The 13,088-nt window shown below is 39.6% G+C and overlaps 1 protein-coding gene across 6 annotated transcripts in view; it reads right to left on the reverse strand.

Annotated features, from left to right (window-relative positions):
- DLGAP1 (DLG associated protein 1) overlaps nt 1-13,088 on the reverse strand; it is a 377,818-nt gene that overhangs the window by 80,597 nt on the left and 284,133 nt on the right. The gene's annotated exons all lie outside the window — the stretch shown is intronic.

Genomic DNA, 13,088 nt, shown 5'->3' on the forward strand with positions numbered 1-13,088 from the left:
TATGAATGTAACAGATATGAATCCAGAGGAGGCAGCTGTATTTGAAAGGTGGCTGTAGAGATAGAAATTCACAATTAAATGTCTTGTGACAACACCATCTCCAGATATCTGTATGCTGTAATTAATTGATGTGCCTTGGGCATCTAGGTCACCATTCACGTGACATAAAATAAATACTTTAATTTTTTCTGTACATGCCACAGAACCCAATACAGCGAACACTTTTATGATATGTAATTTTTATATTCCAGTTTACATCTTTTAGACAAAAGCAGATGCTAATCTGCCTCTCTCTGTAGCATTATATTACAAAAATGTTAGGAAAAAATAATTCTCTGAAAGAGTGGAGAGGCAGTGGCACAGCCTCCCCAGGGAGGTGGTAGAGTCACCATCCCTGGAGGTGTTCAAGAAACACTTAGATGTTGTACTGAGGGACATGGTTTAGTGGGAAAATTTTGGTGGTAGGTGGGTGGTTGGACTGGATGATCTTGGAGTTCTTTTCAACTTCAGTGATTCTGTGATTCTAAACATCCTAAATTTGCTTCATAATATATAGTTATGCACTACTGGTTGGTAGTCCCTGAGTTTTGGTGAAACTGTCAACCGCATACAGTTCATTCAAGGAGAAGTCAGTTGTGTGCTGGAAGTGTTGCTGTCTGATAAACTCAAACATATCTGAATTTTTCATAGTCAGGAAAAGATGGAAAAATAAAAATATATGTGATAAAAATGAGTACAGATACATTACTGTTTTTTTCCTCCAAAACAGTGTTATGTAATGGCTGGAGAACAGCTGTCTATAAAAATCAGAATAAATGGCCTGGGAGAAGTGAGGTGACTGACAAGAGTGTCATGAGGTCATCAGATATAGTTTACTAAACAGCAGTGTTTATTGAGTGAATGAGTTATCCTATTAGCTTCTGCTTGTCTCCAAACAAATCTTCATTAACCAGCCCCTTCTGCCAAGCGTAGCAAACAGCTCAGGCTTGATTACTGCAGGGAGTCAGCATGGGCTGAGCCAGAGAAACCACAATGTAAATACAAATCTAGGGGAAGACATGCCAGTTGCCTTCGACGTCAGCCAAGTACTAAAATATGGATTCAGTAGAGACAGTACCAGAAAGCTGCAGTGAGAGTAAAGAAAAATCAAAGTGCATGAAATTCAAAGTTCCTTACAGAAACATGTTTTAGGCAGACAAACTGACAAGAATCAGCAAAGCAGCTAAAGTGCAAAGTGGAAAGCTGACTGGCAGATACCTGGTACATCAGCAGCACATGAAACATTTGCAGCCCTCATTCTACAAAGTAGTTTAACTTTTACCACTTTTGCAACGTGAGTCTCTTTTCACTTCAGCTGGTTTGAGAAATGCAAAACATTCCCCCATGTTGAAGAAAAACCATTTCTGTGTGACTTACTGCACTCTGAGAAAGATACATGTTAATTTGTTTTTTGCAAAATCTCTATAAAATGCCCCAGTAAAAAGATGCCTGCTTCTTCCTGCTTACAGAAAGCAAATGCGCACCAGTTTTATTTCAAAAGTAAAATGTTTTTCATAACAATATGAATGAGCTAGATATTGCTGACAGCTTGAATTAATAATTTCCCTAGGCTTCTTCTCTCTCCTAAGAAGAACAATGTCATGCTCCAATAACAATAATAGATTTTTCAAGAGGAAAATGTAGATGTAAAAGATGCTGCCAGATGCTGCCAAATGAAGCCAGTACACTTCAGTGTCAGAAGTTGACAGTGCCTTGAGCCCTGCAGAAGTTAACTTCACTTTGAAAGCAAGAAAAAGAGATGTGGTTTTGAAAGTGGAAATTCAGACCAATGGATATGCCTAATCCTTTACCTATAATTAATATCCTAAGTCCAGAATTACTATGCTGAAGTTACTGGATAACCACACTGCTTATTTTTGGAGATTACCTATAGTTATTGGCAACAGTTTGCAATTACACAGGTTCTAACTTGGGATAAATATGCTTCTGTTTTTGCATAGGTATTGGCCAGGATGCCAACCTGAAAGGGTCCCTGACTCCTCCCCATGCATGCTGAAGATGGAGTAAAGCTTCCTTTCCTCCTCCTCCTTCTCCTCCTCAGCTGACAAAGGTAGCCAGTTTTTCTAAAGTGATGCAAAGGAGGTATGTGTACCAATTAACACACTGAGGAGAAGACACAGATGGCTGGTAGTTAGTGCATGTTGTTGCAGTATAAGTAGGAAGAATCTCTTTAATAGGGAACTGTTGGTTGATTGGTCACTGTTTAGCAGACATACATGAAATACGGTGTCAGTAGTCAGTTCACATCATAATTTTATGAGGAACAAATGAAAGGTACCTGGGATTGTACCACCTCATCTTGCTAAACACAATATCCTTGCTAATTTTGGGGGTAAAAAGAAAGAGACAGTGACTCTTCCTACCTCTTCTATTTATGAGTATAGCAGAAACAGTCTTGATATTAGTTAAAAATCAGTTTTTCTTGTGCTACAACTTGGTCCATTTTTATATGACAGAGAAAAGGTAATATTTACACCACTGCCATTCCTTAGAATTTCATCTTTTCTAGGAAAGCAAAATCTCACCTTTTCTAATGGAAAACAAAAACCAGCACTTGAAATGATTGCTCAGAAACTATGTTTTACAAGATATTTCTACACTGCTCCATAGGATCTCTTTGCAAGATTTGAGTTTTTGTCAGAAGAAGTCTAGACATTCTTACAACTGTATCTTTAACTAAATATCATAAGCTGGATTCCAACAGATTCATACCCCTGATCTGGATTCTTCCAGTTGTTAAGGCTCTTGCACTGAAACAGAAGAGCCAGATGTTTCTGAGACATCAGGCATATGGAAATTATGAGCCGATTCTATGATGCTGGCAGCTAAGGACACTCAGCACCTTTCACAATTAGACCCTCAATTAACAAAGTTTACAGTCTCACTTCTGCAGACTTATAACACACTGTTCAGATCTGCAATATTGTATTTAAAGTATTAAAAAATGTATCTAGAAAGCAGATGGAGAAAGAGTTAGCATCCACTTGATGAAATTTCAACACTTGTGCTCCAGCCCCACTAATTTCCAAAGTTCTTTAAGCTGTCCAGTGCCTACTCTAATCTATCACGTTTGTTACTTTCCATTCACTGGTTACATCAGCCTTATAAAGGCACTGAAGGGATTCTGGAAGCAATTACTTCAATGACCATCTCATATTCTTCTCTATCTCCTGCCTGTAGAGGAATTGGAGACTCATCACAACCAGAAAATGTGCTCTAAAATGTGTCAACAACTGGCTACTCTGGTGGATCAAATGGTACCAACATAATGTGCTGGGTAGCACATCTCCATCTTGCCTACATATTAACTAATATGGGATGAAGGAATAAAGAGAAGTAGAAGCATTTTGGAAAAACTCAAAAGAGCTGTGCAAGGAAAGATGTTACCGATTCTACATTTTGTTGAATGAGTGGTTTTTGAAATACAGGACATATTTCTGTTTTATGAAACAATTCTAGACCCTCTTTGCTGCTGAAAGTTAGTTCCTTCCTTGTTCTTCTCCCACATCTCTCTTCTTACCCTTCAGACTCATCACCTTCCAATGAAGGGTCTATCCAACTAGGAAAAGATATTATGTTGAAAGATATCTCTAGCTCATATTTATTTTCAGACATGTTTTCTCCATTGGTACATGTCACCTGAAATCTGTGGGGGTAGGCTATTATATTCTATTAGATTTATTGCATTAAAACCCCACATGCTTTCAGACTCAGAACATCTTTACCCTACATCTATTACTCAACAACCTCACCAGAGATCACAAGATGCGAGACCCAGATTTACGCTTAGTGTGAGCCTTCTTAACTAATTTTCAGACACTGATCATAAAAGAGACACAAATTTTCATTCTCAGCAAGCTTTGACAGAAACAGCAAAAGGCTTTCAGGACTGCTGCATACATACGTGAAGTCCAGAAAAGGGAATGGCTGGGGAAGTAAATCAGATGAGTTGAGGGCATTTTGATTTACAATGCCAGGTCTGATATGTGGAAGTATGCTGCACCCAAACAGATGTCAATGGCCCACAGGTAGCTGAAGCGAGTTTAAACACAACCATTCTCTTACACTGAATGATGCTCTATACTTTATGCTAATGCAACTTGGTTCTTCAGCTGTGGATGAAGTCCGAGAGGAAGGTTTGGGAAAGGAGAATGTTGGAAATCTTAACTAATTTCTTGTCCTTATTTGTTCTCCTTTTTCTGAACAGAGAACAAGTATTAGCTCTGCATTAACATCACTTTTAACATGCTCTAGCTTTTCTGTAGCAGTGTCTCAAAGAAAGAAAGAGCTGGTACAAAGAGATGTGAATAAAGACAAAGGCAGCTCCCTTGGAATTAAACATCAAGATAATGGGCTTCACCTAAATGAGGGCATGCAACCTTGCAAAAGGTATTATCAGAGCTTCCGACACAGATTCAATACTTTCCCTAACTCTACCTTCTTCACTCTGAATAGCTTCTTCCTCTGTGTTTTCATGTTTATTTGAAGGGGCAAATGATAGAAATCATGTCAGAATTCAGAGAACTATGTGAGATAAGACAGTGTATGACTGTGGGATGGAGCAAACATTAATTCTTTCACTTATGTGTAAAATACACTGTACACAAAATGGAAAGCTGCAGATTCTCTCTAGAATTCCTGAGGCAATCAGATTGGGGCTAGTCATTCCTGGATGGGTTTGAATATACTGCAGTTTGTGTATTTTTGATTTGCTAAAACCATAGCTTTATTTCACCCACAAATGTGCTTAACTGTATTTCACTCTTAGCAAAATTCAGGATTACAGGTAACACCCTGTGCAAAGAGGGTTTAGCAAAGGCAAGCAGGAGCAAGGAATTCCAAAGCAGAAATAGCCTGCTTTGTTTAAACAAAAAGCCTGCCAGTCTTTATTTTGTTATGCTATTACAGCATTCTAACTTCCATCTAAGCCTTCCCAGAGGGATGTAGTCTACACTTTACTTTCGCTAAGCACAGAATTTATTTGAAGTCATTACAGAAAAAAAATATAAAAAATCAAGTTATCATTGTCTTGAATGTACAGAGATGAAGAATAGGTGTCTTTTTCAGTAGAACAAGTAAGAGGTCTGTCACAGCAGAGGATTTTCTAATATTATTTATAGTTGCTTTTTTTTTCCCTCTCCTCTGACAGTTCAGCTCAACTCCTTGATCAGAGCACTAAGAATTGTTCTGCTCAGATGGCTTACTGCATTTTGAGTGGAATGCAATTTAGTGCTCTCCCATCTGACCACAGCCAAATTCAGTAAGAGAGAACAATTTCCAAAGATCAACACACCTATTCTTCTCTGCTGGAGGCCAGACAAAGATTGCAGCATTAGAACAGATTACCTGCATCTGCCTACAGCTGCCTTTGATAAAAGGGACTGTTAGGCTGTAATGGCAGCTGGACTGTCCGTGTCTGCAAGATAACATCAGGTGCTTTCCAAATTGAGCATCTGAGTAGTGCTTTGAAATTGAGCATTGTACAAAGCAGTGCAGTAAGAACAGTGTACCAGCACAAAAGAGTTCATTACATCTCTGCACACACTTCAGAGCTTCTGATTTTTTAGATGGATTAATTAAGCATAGCCCCTTCAGGAAAGAGGCCTAAGTCTTGCTTTCCTAAAGAACAGCAGTTAAAACCAATCACATTCGTATTATTTTCCTAAAATAGACTAATTATTACTGAAAATGTGATTGCATTATATAAATTGGGTCATGTCTTCAGATTACTAATCCATCTCATTTCTGTCACCACCGTCACAAAAACACTGCACTTAAAATAATTCAAAACAAAGAAAAGATTCACATCTTTGTTGCTCTGTTAAGTGACAACTCAATGATTTGCCCTTCATTAGTTATTGACATCTCAGCTACAGGACAACGTACATCTAATGCTCAGGGTTCTGTTGTTTTGGAGTGATGACCAGCCCTCCAAGCACAGCACTTTGGATAAAGGTTATATTATCTTTAAGTGGAAACAGACTGTGGGTTTATTTTATATTCTGCTCCACATTTTACCTATTATGTGTAATTATAAGTCAATGCTGCTGTGGGAAATCTGCTTCCTTGCAATGTAATTCCAGGCATACTTCAAAGACATATGTAATTCCAGACATATTTCATATACCCTACTCCTGCTTGCAAGTCAGAAAACATTATTCCCCAGAACACGAGGCCACCAATGAGATCTACTGCTAGAACCACGTGCCATGAAGTCACATCAATATGGCCCAGCACCTGAGTTTCCTGGTGATAGAGATGTAGAGGGAGACATTCAGCCAGCCCAGGCTTCTCAACACAGGACAAACAAGTCTGGCAGAAACAAGGAGAGACAGTTGATTTAACCACTGCTTTTCAGATTGTGGCAAAGTCATTAAGGTTTCATGTTTGTTTATAGGTTTAAAAAAAAGTCTCAGTTAATGAGATTTTAGACATGGGTTACTTAGACAACACAGCAACTTTCAAATTACTATATGACTTGTTATACCTTTCGGTATGTTTTGTGAACGCTCAGACACTTCAATATACTGGGATGAGCATGGCTGCTGGCTCCAGGTCAGGTGCCTATAGCATCTACATACCAGTAGTAGTGAGGGGCAATATGGTGGGACAGAATTGTCTCTCTGGAGTCATTCAACAGAAGTCTCCATCTAACTGGGCCTCTGGACCCTTCTATGACAACCCAGATAGTCATACACCTTATAACACCCATGAAGAACTCAAACCCTTATTCAATCATCCTTACCCTTATTCATCCATTCATACAAGGGAGAACAATGCAAATTGAGTCATGTCATCATATCATTAAGGTTGGAAAAGACCACTAAGATCATCTAGTCAATCCATCCATTTACCACCAATGCTGTCCACCAATCCAAGTCCTTCAGTGCCACATTTATAATGTTTTTTGAAGATCTTCAGGGATGGTGACTCCACCACCTCCCTGGGCAGCCTGTTCCAGTGTCCAATCATTCTTTCTGAGAAGAAATGTTTCCTCATATCCAACCGCAACCTCCCCTAGTGCAACTTAAAGCCATTAACTTTTGTCCTACTGCCCTTACCCAGGAGAAGAGGCCAACCCCCAACCTCACTACAACATCCTTTGAGGGAGTTGTAGAGAGCAACAAGGCCTCCTCTGAACCTCCTCCTCTCCAGATAGAACAATCCCAGTTCCCTCAGCCGCTCCCTGTAAGTCTTGTGCTCCAGAACTGTCACAGCTTTGTTGCCCTTCTCCGAACACACTCCAGAGCCATGATGTCTTTCTTGCAGTGAGGGGCCCAAAAACGAACACAGTTCTTGAGGTGTGCCCTCACCATTGCTGAGTAAAAGGTTGAAATGACGTGAAATGATTATCAATTTTGTGTATGCAACATAATCAAGAAATACTGATAAGTTGCAGAATATACTTAGGCACTATATTTAGGCACATTCCACTCAGAAATATGCAAAGGATATCCAAAGTATTTTTCATCTTGGTACAATTGTTAAAACAATACTAATAAATAACGAAACATTTCATGTAACTAATCACTGCATCTTCCTCTATTTGTGCTGCCAATAGGCTTCCTCCTTAAAAGTTCTTTTGATCGAATGACAGATTTCTCTTAAATATCTCCTTCTTTTGAAAAAAAAAACACCATGCTTTTTTCTGCTTCAGTGGACACTGTCAAACCTACAAGTCTGATGGCTGTTCTATTCCCAGCATCAGAAAAAGCTGGCAGGGTCCCACAGCACAGCAGGCTGAAGGACGATCAGCATTATATCCTTGTGCAAAGGATATCTGATGTGCAATCTTGGCCAAAGCACAGCCTGCAGTCTGAGGGAGGCTGAGTGCTGGTGAGAGCACATCTGTGGTCTGTGCCCGGTATGGCACTCTCAGTACAAGAGTCCCAGCACAAAGAGGACATTGACAGAGGTAGGAGGTCTGGAGCATGATGTACCCATACAGGTTGAAAGGTGGATTTGTCAGTCTGGAGGCTCTGGATGAGTGGTTATGGAGAAGGCTGAATCATGCATTTGTCAGATATGCACTAAAAATGGACAGGAGATAATGGGCACAAGTTGCACAAGGGAAATTCTAGTTATTTTTAAGAAAAAAAAATTCACACTGCAATGTAGTTCAGTGCTGGAAGAGGCAGCCTGGAAACACTGTGCAACTTTTATCTTTGGAGATATACAAGGACAAATGGAGAAGTCAACCACACGGGTGTTATCTGAACAAAAGTAGAATTGTCTTTTGCTTCTGGAGATGTCCACAAAGTAAGACCACCACAGTCCTTCGTGACATTTTAAGATCACAGTTTTAAATGCTTAAGGCTGTCTTTCTAAGTCCTGGGAATGTCTCAACACAAGTCCAAGCAACTTAAGAGTTTTAAAGATTAAATTCAGTATTTATAGTCAGAGAAAAGAGCCAAAATGAGGAAGGAAGTTGAAAAATTGGTATAGTACATCCCAATGCCTGACACTGCTTAAATGGCAAACAGCTGTAACTACCAAGCATTTCTCAAGTAGGGACCCATATAATATTTATTCCAGTAATCCCATCTTCCAGGTCACAGAGTTCTGTATGCCCAAAAGGTAAAACAGAATTTATCAGACTTATTTCAGTTCCTAACTGAACTGAATTTTATCTCAGCATAAAATTACACAGCACACAAACCAACCTGCCAAGTGTTGAGTACAGCTAACATTTCCAGGGCTGACTCTCATATCTCAACCCTGCCCCTGTCTCAGGCAATTTTCATCAGAACAGTTTCCATGAGTGCCAGCATCATGCTTCAAGTCAGTTAGAAATTTTTCAGCACGAGCTGTGGTCTCAGTTTTTCTCATTAAAAACCTCCACCAGCTTCAAAAACATTTTGTGTGTATGTGTGCGTGCATGTATGTGCACAGGTGATGTGGATCTTAAAATTCATAAAGCCAACTTTTGGGATAGAGAAGATGAAACTTGCTCAAGCTACAGTCAGATGCCTCTGAAATTAGAAACAGTGTTCTCCTCCAAGGTCAGCTCCTCATTAGTAAAGGAAAACATTCTTAAGTGCTGGTTTAAGCAATCTGATAGTGGATCCAAAGGCACACTGCATGTCAGGATTACTCAGGGAAACAGAGGAAATGAACCGTATAAATTCTTTGTCAAACAGTTTTCTAACACTCCAAATCTATTTTTAGGTTCAGCATCTGCAGAAGGTCTTAATTTCACTGTATTTCTTCAAGCTTTCTGCAGAGATACTTTCATTTTTGGTACAAATCCAGAAAACAACCCTGGCTTCATTTGGAAACCAAATTTGAAATCCTCATTCCTTGTTTCTTTTTGGACAGAACGGTCTTTGAAAGGACAGTCCTGAAGAATCCCAAAGAGCTTGGACACAGCTGGGGTACAGTCAGTTCCAGCATCCTTCTCCACAGGCTTTGATTTTATTCTTGAATTCCACCTGGCACAAGTCTATTTTTAATGCCATTTGCTTTTTTTTCCCCAATTGGCGAGGCAGCCCCTTAGAGATTTTCCACAAAGTACCTGACCCCTCTTGGTCAGATGTTCCAGAGAACGGAAGGAGAACAGCTTGCTCAGCTGAAGCCCCATAATTAGCATAAACTGCGATAACTCTCAGTCCTTCTCTAACCTGCTGGCTGCACAGCATGATTTCCTTGGGATTTTTGTTTGCTTTGCTTTTAATATGAAGTGTAATATTACTGGGAATCACCAGATGGCATTGCTGCAGATAATTCTGATATTTCTGTTTATCTAAGTGTACGTAAGTTAGATATTGAAAAATGCCTAATGCAATCCATGCAGATTATTTCCTGATATTATTGCTTGAGCTCAGCTACAGAGGTGACATTTTCAATGTAAACATATCCAGTCTTAATCATGTATTTGCATCCACATATGCTAATGCTTGAGCCCTCACAACACCACATGATTTATCTATGCTGCAAAGGAGAGTGCATGGCTGCACAGGCATGCTTTAGAAACAGGATATACAAGGTTTTCCTACATTGTACAAGTCAGACAGGAGATATTCTTTAGACTACCTTAAAATGTTATTGTTTCTTAATCACTATATTCTTTAGGCATACTGAAATGATTTAAAAGCATTTTAAATTCATAAAATGTTGCCTGTTTAGTGTCTGAATCTGCTGGCCAAAGAGTTTCAGCTACAATGGTGGCATCTGCAAACAACCAGGGATCAAATTATGTACTAATTCACACCTCATTAAGCTCCTCTGAAGAGCCCAAATGATATGGGTAGTAACTTAGTGCAGGCTATGCTGCACAACATATGCTAGCACCCTGGAGCTGCGGGAGCTTTCAGCCTGCACAGCCCAGCTCTGAGGCCAGCTGGGGTGGCTGGACCTCTTCAACTTCCTAGCCCTCCAGCATGGTAATGCTGTGATGGGGCACTTCTTTCCCAGGCATTTCTACCACCACATTAAACGGTAAACTCACATTTTCTCTTCTCATTTCATAGTCCTTCTCTTAAAACCAAGAATAAAACAATACCTAGCCTACAAGACTGCCTTATGAATGAAGTACTCTCTTCCCAGATGCACGCAGAAGCCAGGTGCAGTCACCTCACCATGCTGCTGCAGCTGCATGAAGATCAGAGCAGGCCACAGAGGTGACCAGGAACCCAAAAGATGGTGTGCCAATAATTTTAGAACCTATGTGGTAAAAGGAAACTAGAACCTAAGGCAGCTACCACTGTAGCATACATTTATTTCAATATTTTTATTCAGATGCCCTGGAAGTCTGTGGGCCATTTCTTTGGAGGAATAGTTTTGAATGCAGATGGCATTTTTTCTCTTCAGTTGCCATCATGCTGGCATTTTCTTGTACTATCAGCAGTCAAACAAATTCCCACTATTAGTGTATGATCACAGCTTTGAGCATTAGTGAATGAGAAGTCAAGTCCCTGAGGAAAGATCTATTGCTGATGAAAGAAACCTCCCTCAGCTGAACAGGCAGAGGTGTTTATGGAGCAGAAGGACAGCTCTCTCATTAGGGGATGTTAAATCCATACTTTAGATCATAGTTATCCCCTATGTCTCCCACAAAAGCATCTGAAACATCACCTTAGTAGAGGTAAGACAGTTCTCTTCCTTCTTTCTTTGTATCTGCCTCACTGCCATATTTTATTAATACATGTTATTTTATTGAGGCCAGTATTATTAGAAATCAAAGAAGTCTTTCCTAGGATTGCTTTCCCAGTCAAGGCAACAGCAAGGTAGTCAATACAGATGTTTTCGGATGGAGTTAATTCAGCACTAGGATTATCATTAAATGGATGAAGGAATGTAAGTAAGGTAATAAAAGAAAAGATGTCTGAAATACCAACACAAAGCATGGACCTTTGGGAGTCCAAGAATTAAAAAAATGAGAAACATAACTCAGTAAAACTCCCACAGCAGAAAATGTATCTGCAGCAGTCTCTTAATGCCTCAATGGATGTCCAAGGAGAGAGCTGCAAATCACTTATCTCTCTGGGTTTGAAGGGGCTGTCTACAGAAGCAGTAACGTGAGATAGACCCAGTGGATTACATTTTTCAATAACAAAGCCTTGTTCCTAAGATTTTTTAATAAAGCCAGCTACCCAGAGAAGAGATCAGAACTCTGTAATTGTGTTACAAAACAGCAGCAAGAACCAGAGACAATTTACAAGAAATATTTTCCTCTTATGGGTTTTCCAAGTACATGTGGTTGGTGCATACAGCCCCCTTCTCCACTTACACACCCCTTTTATACCCCCCATGCATCCCCAAACAGGAGTACTGTTATTCTAAGTGACAGAAACAAACTCTTAAATAAAGGTTGAAGTTATTGTCTCACGGATTAATGAACAGCTATTTTATTAAAAAAAAAACCCAAAACTAATAAAATTATTCACAAATAAATGAAGAGATGGCCATGATGATCCACAGATAGAAATACTCAAAAATCCCCATCCTTCAGCTTTTGCCTCAAAACATTCGACACAAGCTAAAGCCCTGCAATGAAGTAACACACACCCTATGTAAATCCTGTCTTTGTAGTGTGGTGCAAACCCTTCATGCATGCAAGCACTACTTTGCAGAAGAAATTTTGTCAGACAAACGCTATTTCTTAATGGTGAGTGAATTAGACGAGAACTCCTCTGAGGCATTTGTTAAGAATGCTTTGATGCCTGTCATGTATTGCCAATGTATTTCCAACAGTACTTAGACTTGTTACTTTTAGAAAAATCATGAATTAAGCTGAACATTTTTGGTTAAAAGGATTGAAGGCATCCTTTGATGACATAAACCAATTGACAAGAGGCTTTATAAAAAAGACTTGAATGAGAGATTAGGAACCTGCAATGTACAAAAAACTGCCGCTGGAAGACAGGAGATAAAAAAACAAAAGTTGAGAATACCGAAAACAGAAGCTACAGAACCTGGAAGAGAGATAGTGGGCACAGTGAAAAACTGTAACAGTAAATATTAGTTATAAATACGAAGAGTACATGAATAGTAAATGAAGTTTGTGTAAAGCAGAGGAGCTGGAAGAAAGATGCCGTCCCTTATTCTCTGACAAAGAGCACATGCATGCAATGGTTCCTGCCTCTTGCTGTTCTGAATACAAGAGATGGATTAGGATTTTGGTTTCTAACTTGCATTTCTTTCCCACAAAGCACTAATTCTGTCATCAGTATCTGGAATTCATCGTGGTTATTTCCAAAAGAAAAGCAACCCTGAGAAGTGCTTGTATCTCTCATATTTAGATCCAAACCTCTCCTTGAGTCATTTTTGCTGTAGAAGGAGTAACAACAAGGTGTGAACATGCATGTTTTGTCTTGCAGACTTCTCCTTCATTCCCAACCCTATAATACAGCTGAAGAGTTGTACCAGCTGCTAATCAGTACATCCAGTAACTTCCAACTTACAGAAGGCACAACATCTCTCAAACCAAAATTCAGCTGAGGAACCCTCCTTTGCTGGTGAAAGCCAGCAGAGCTGCTAGCCCACAGCCTTCTTACTCAGCCTCGCTAAATTGCAATTGCTCTTCTGGG

This window comes from Lagopus muta, chromosome 3 (assembly GCF_023343835.1).
Source record: "Lagopus muta isolate bLagMut1 chromosome 3, bLagMut1 primary, whole genome shotgun sequence".
In the NCBI taxonomy this organism is placed as follows: Eukaryota; Metazoa; Chordata; class Aves; order Galliformes; family Phasianidae; genus Lagopus; species Lagopus muta.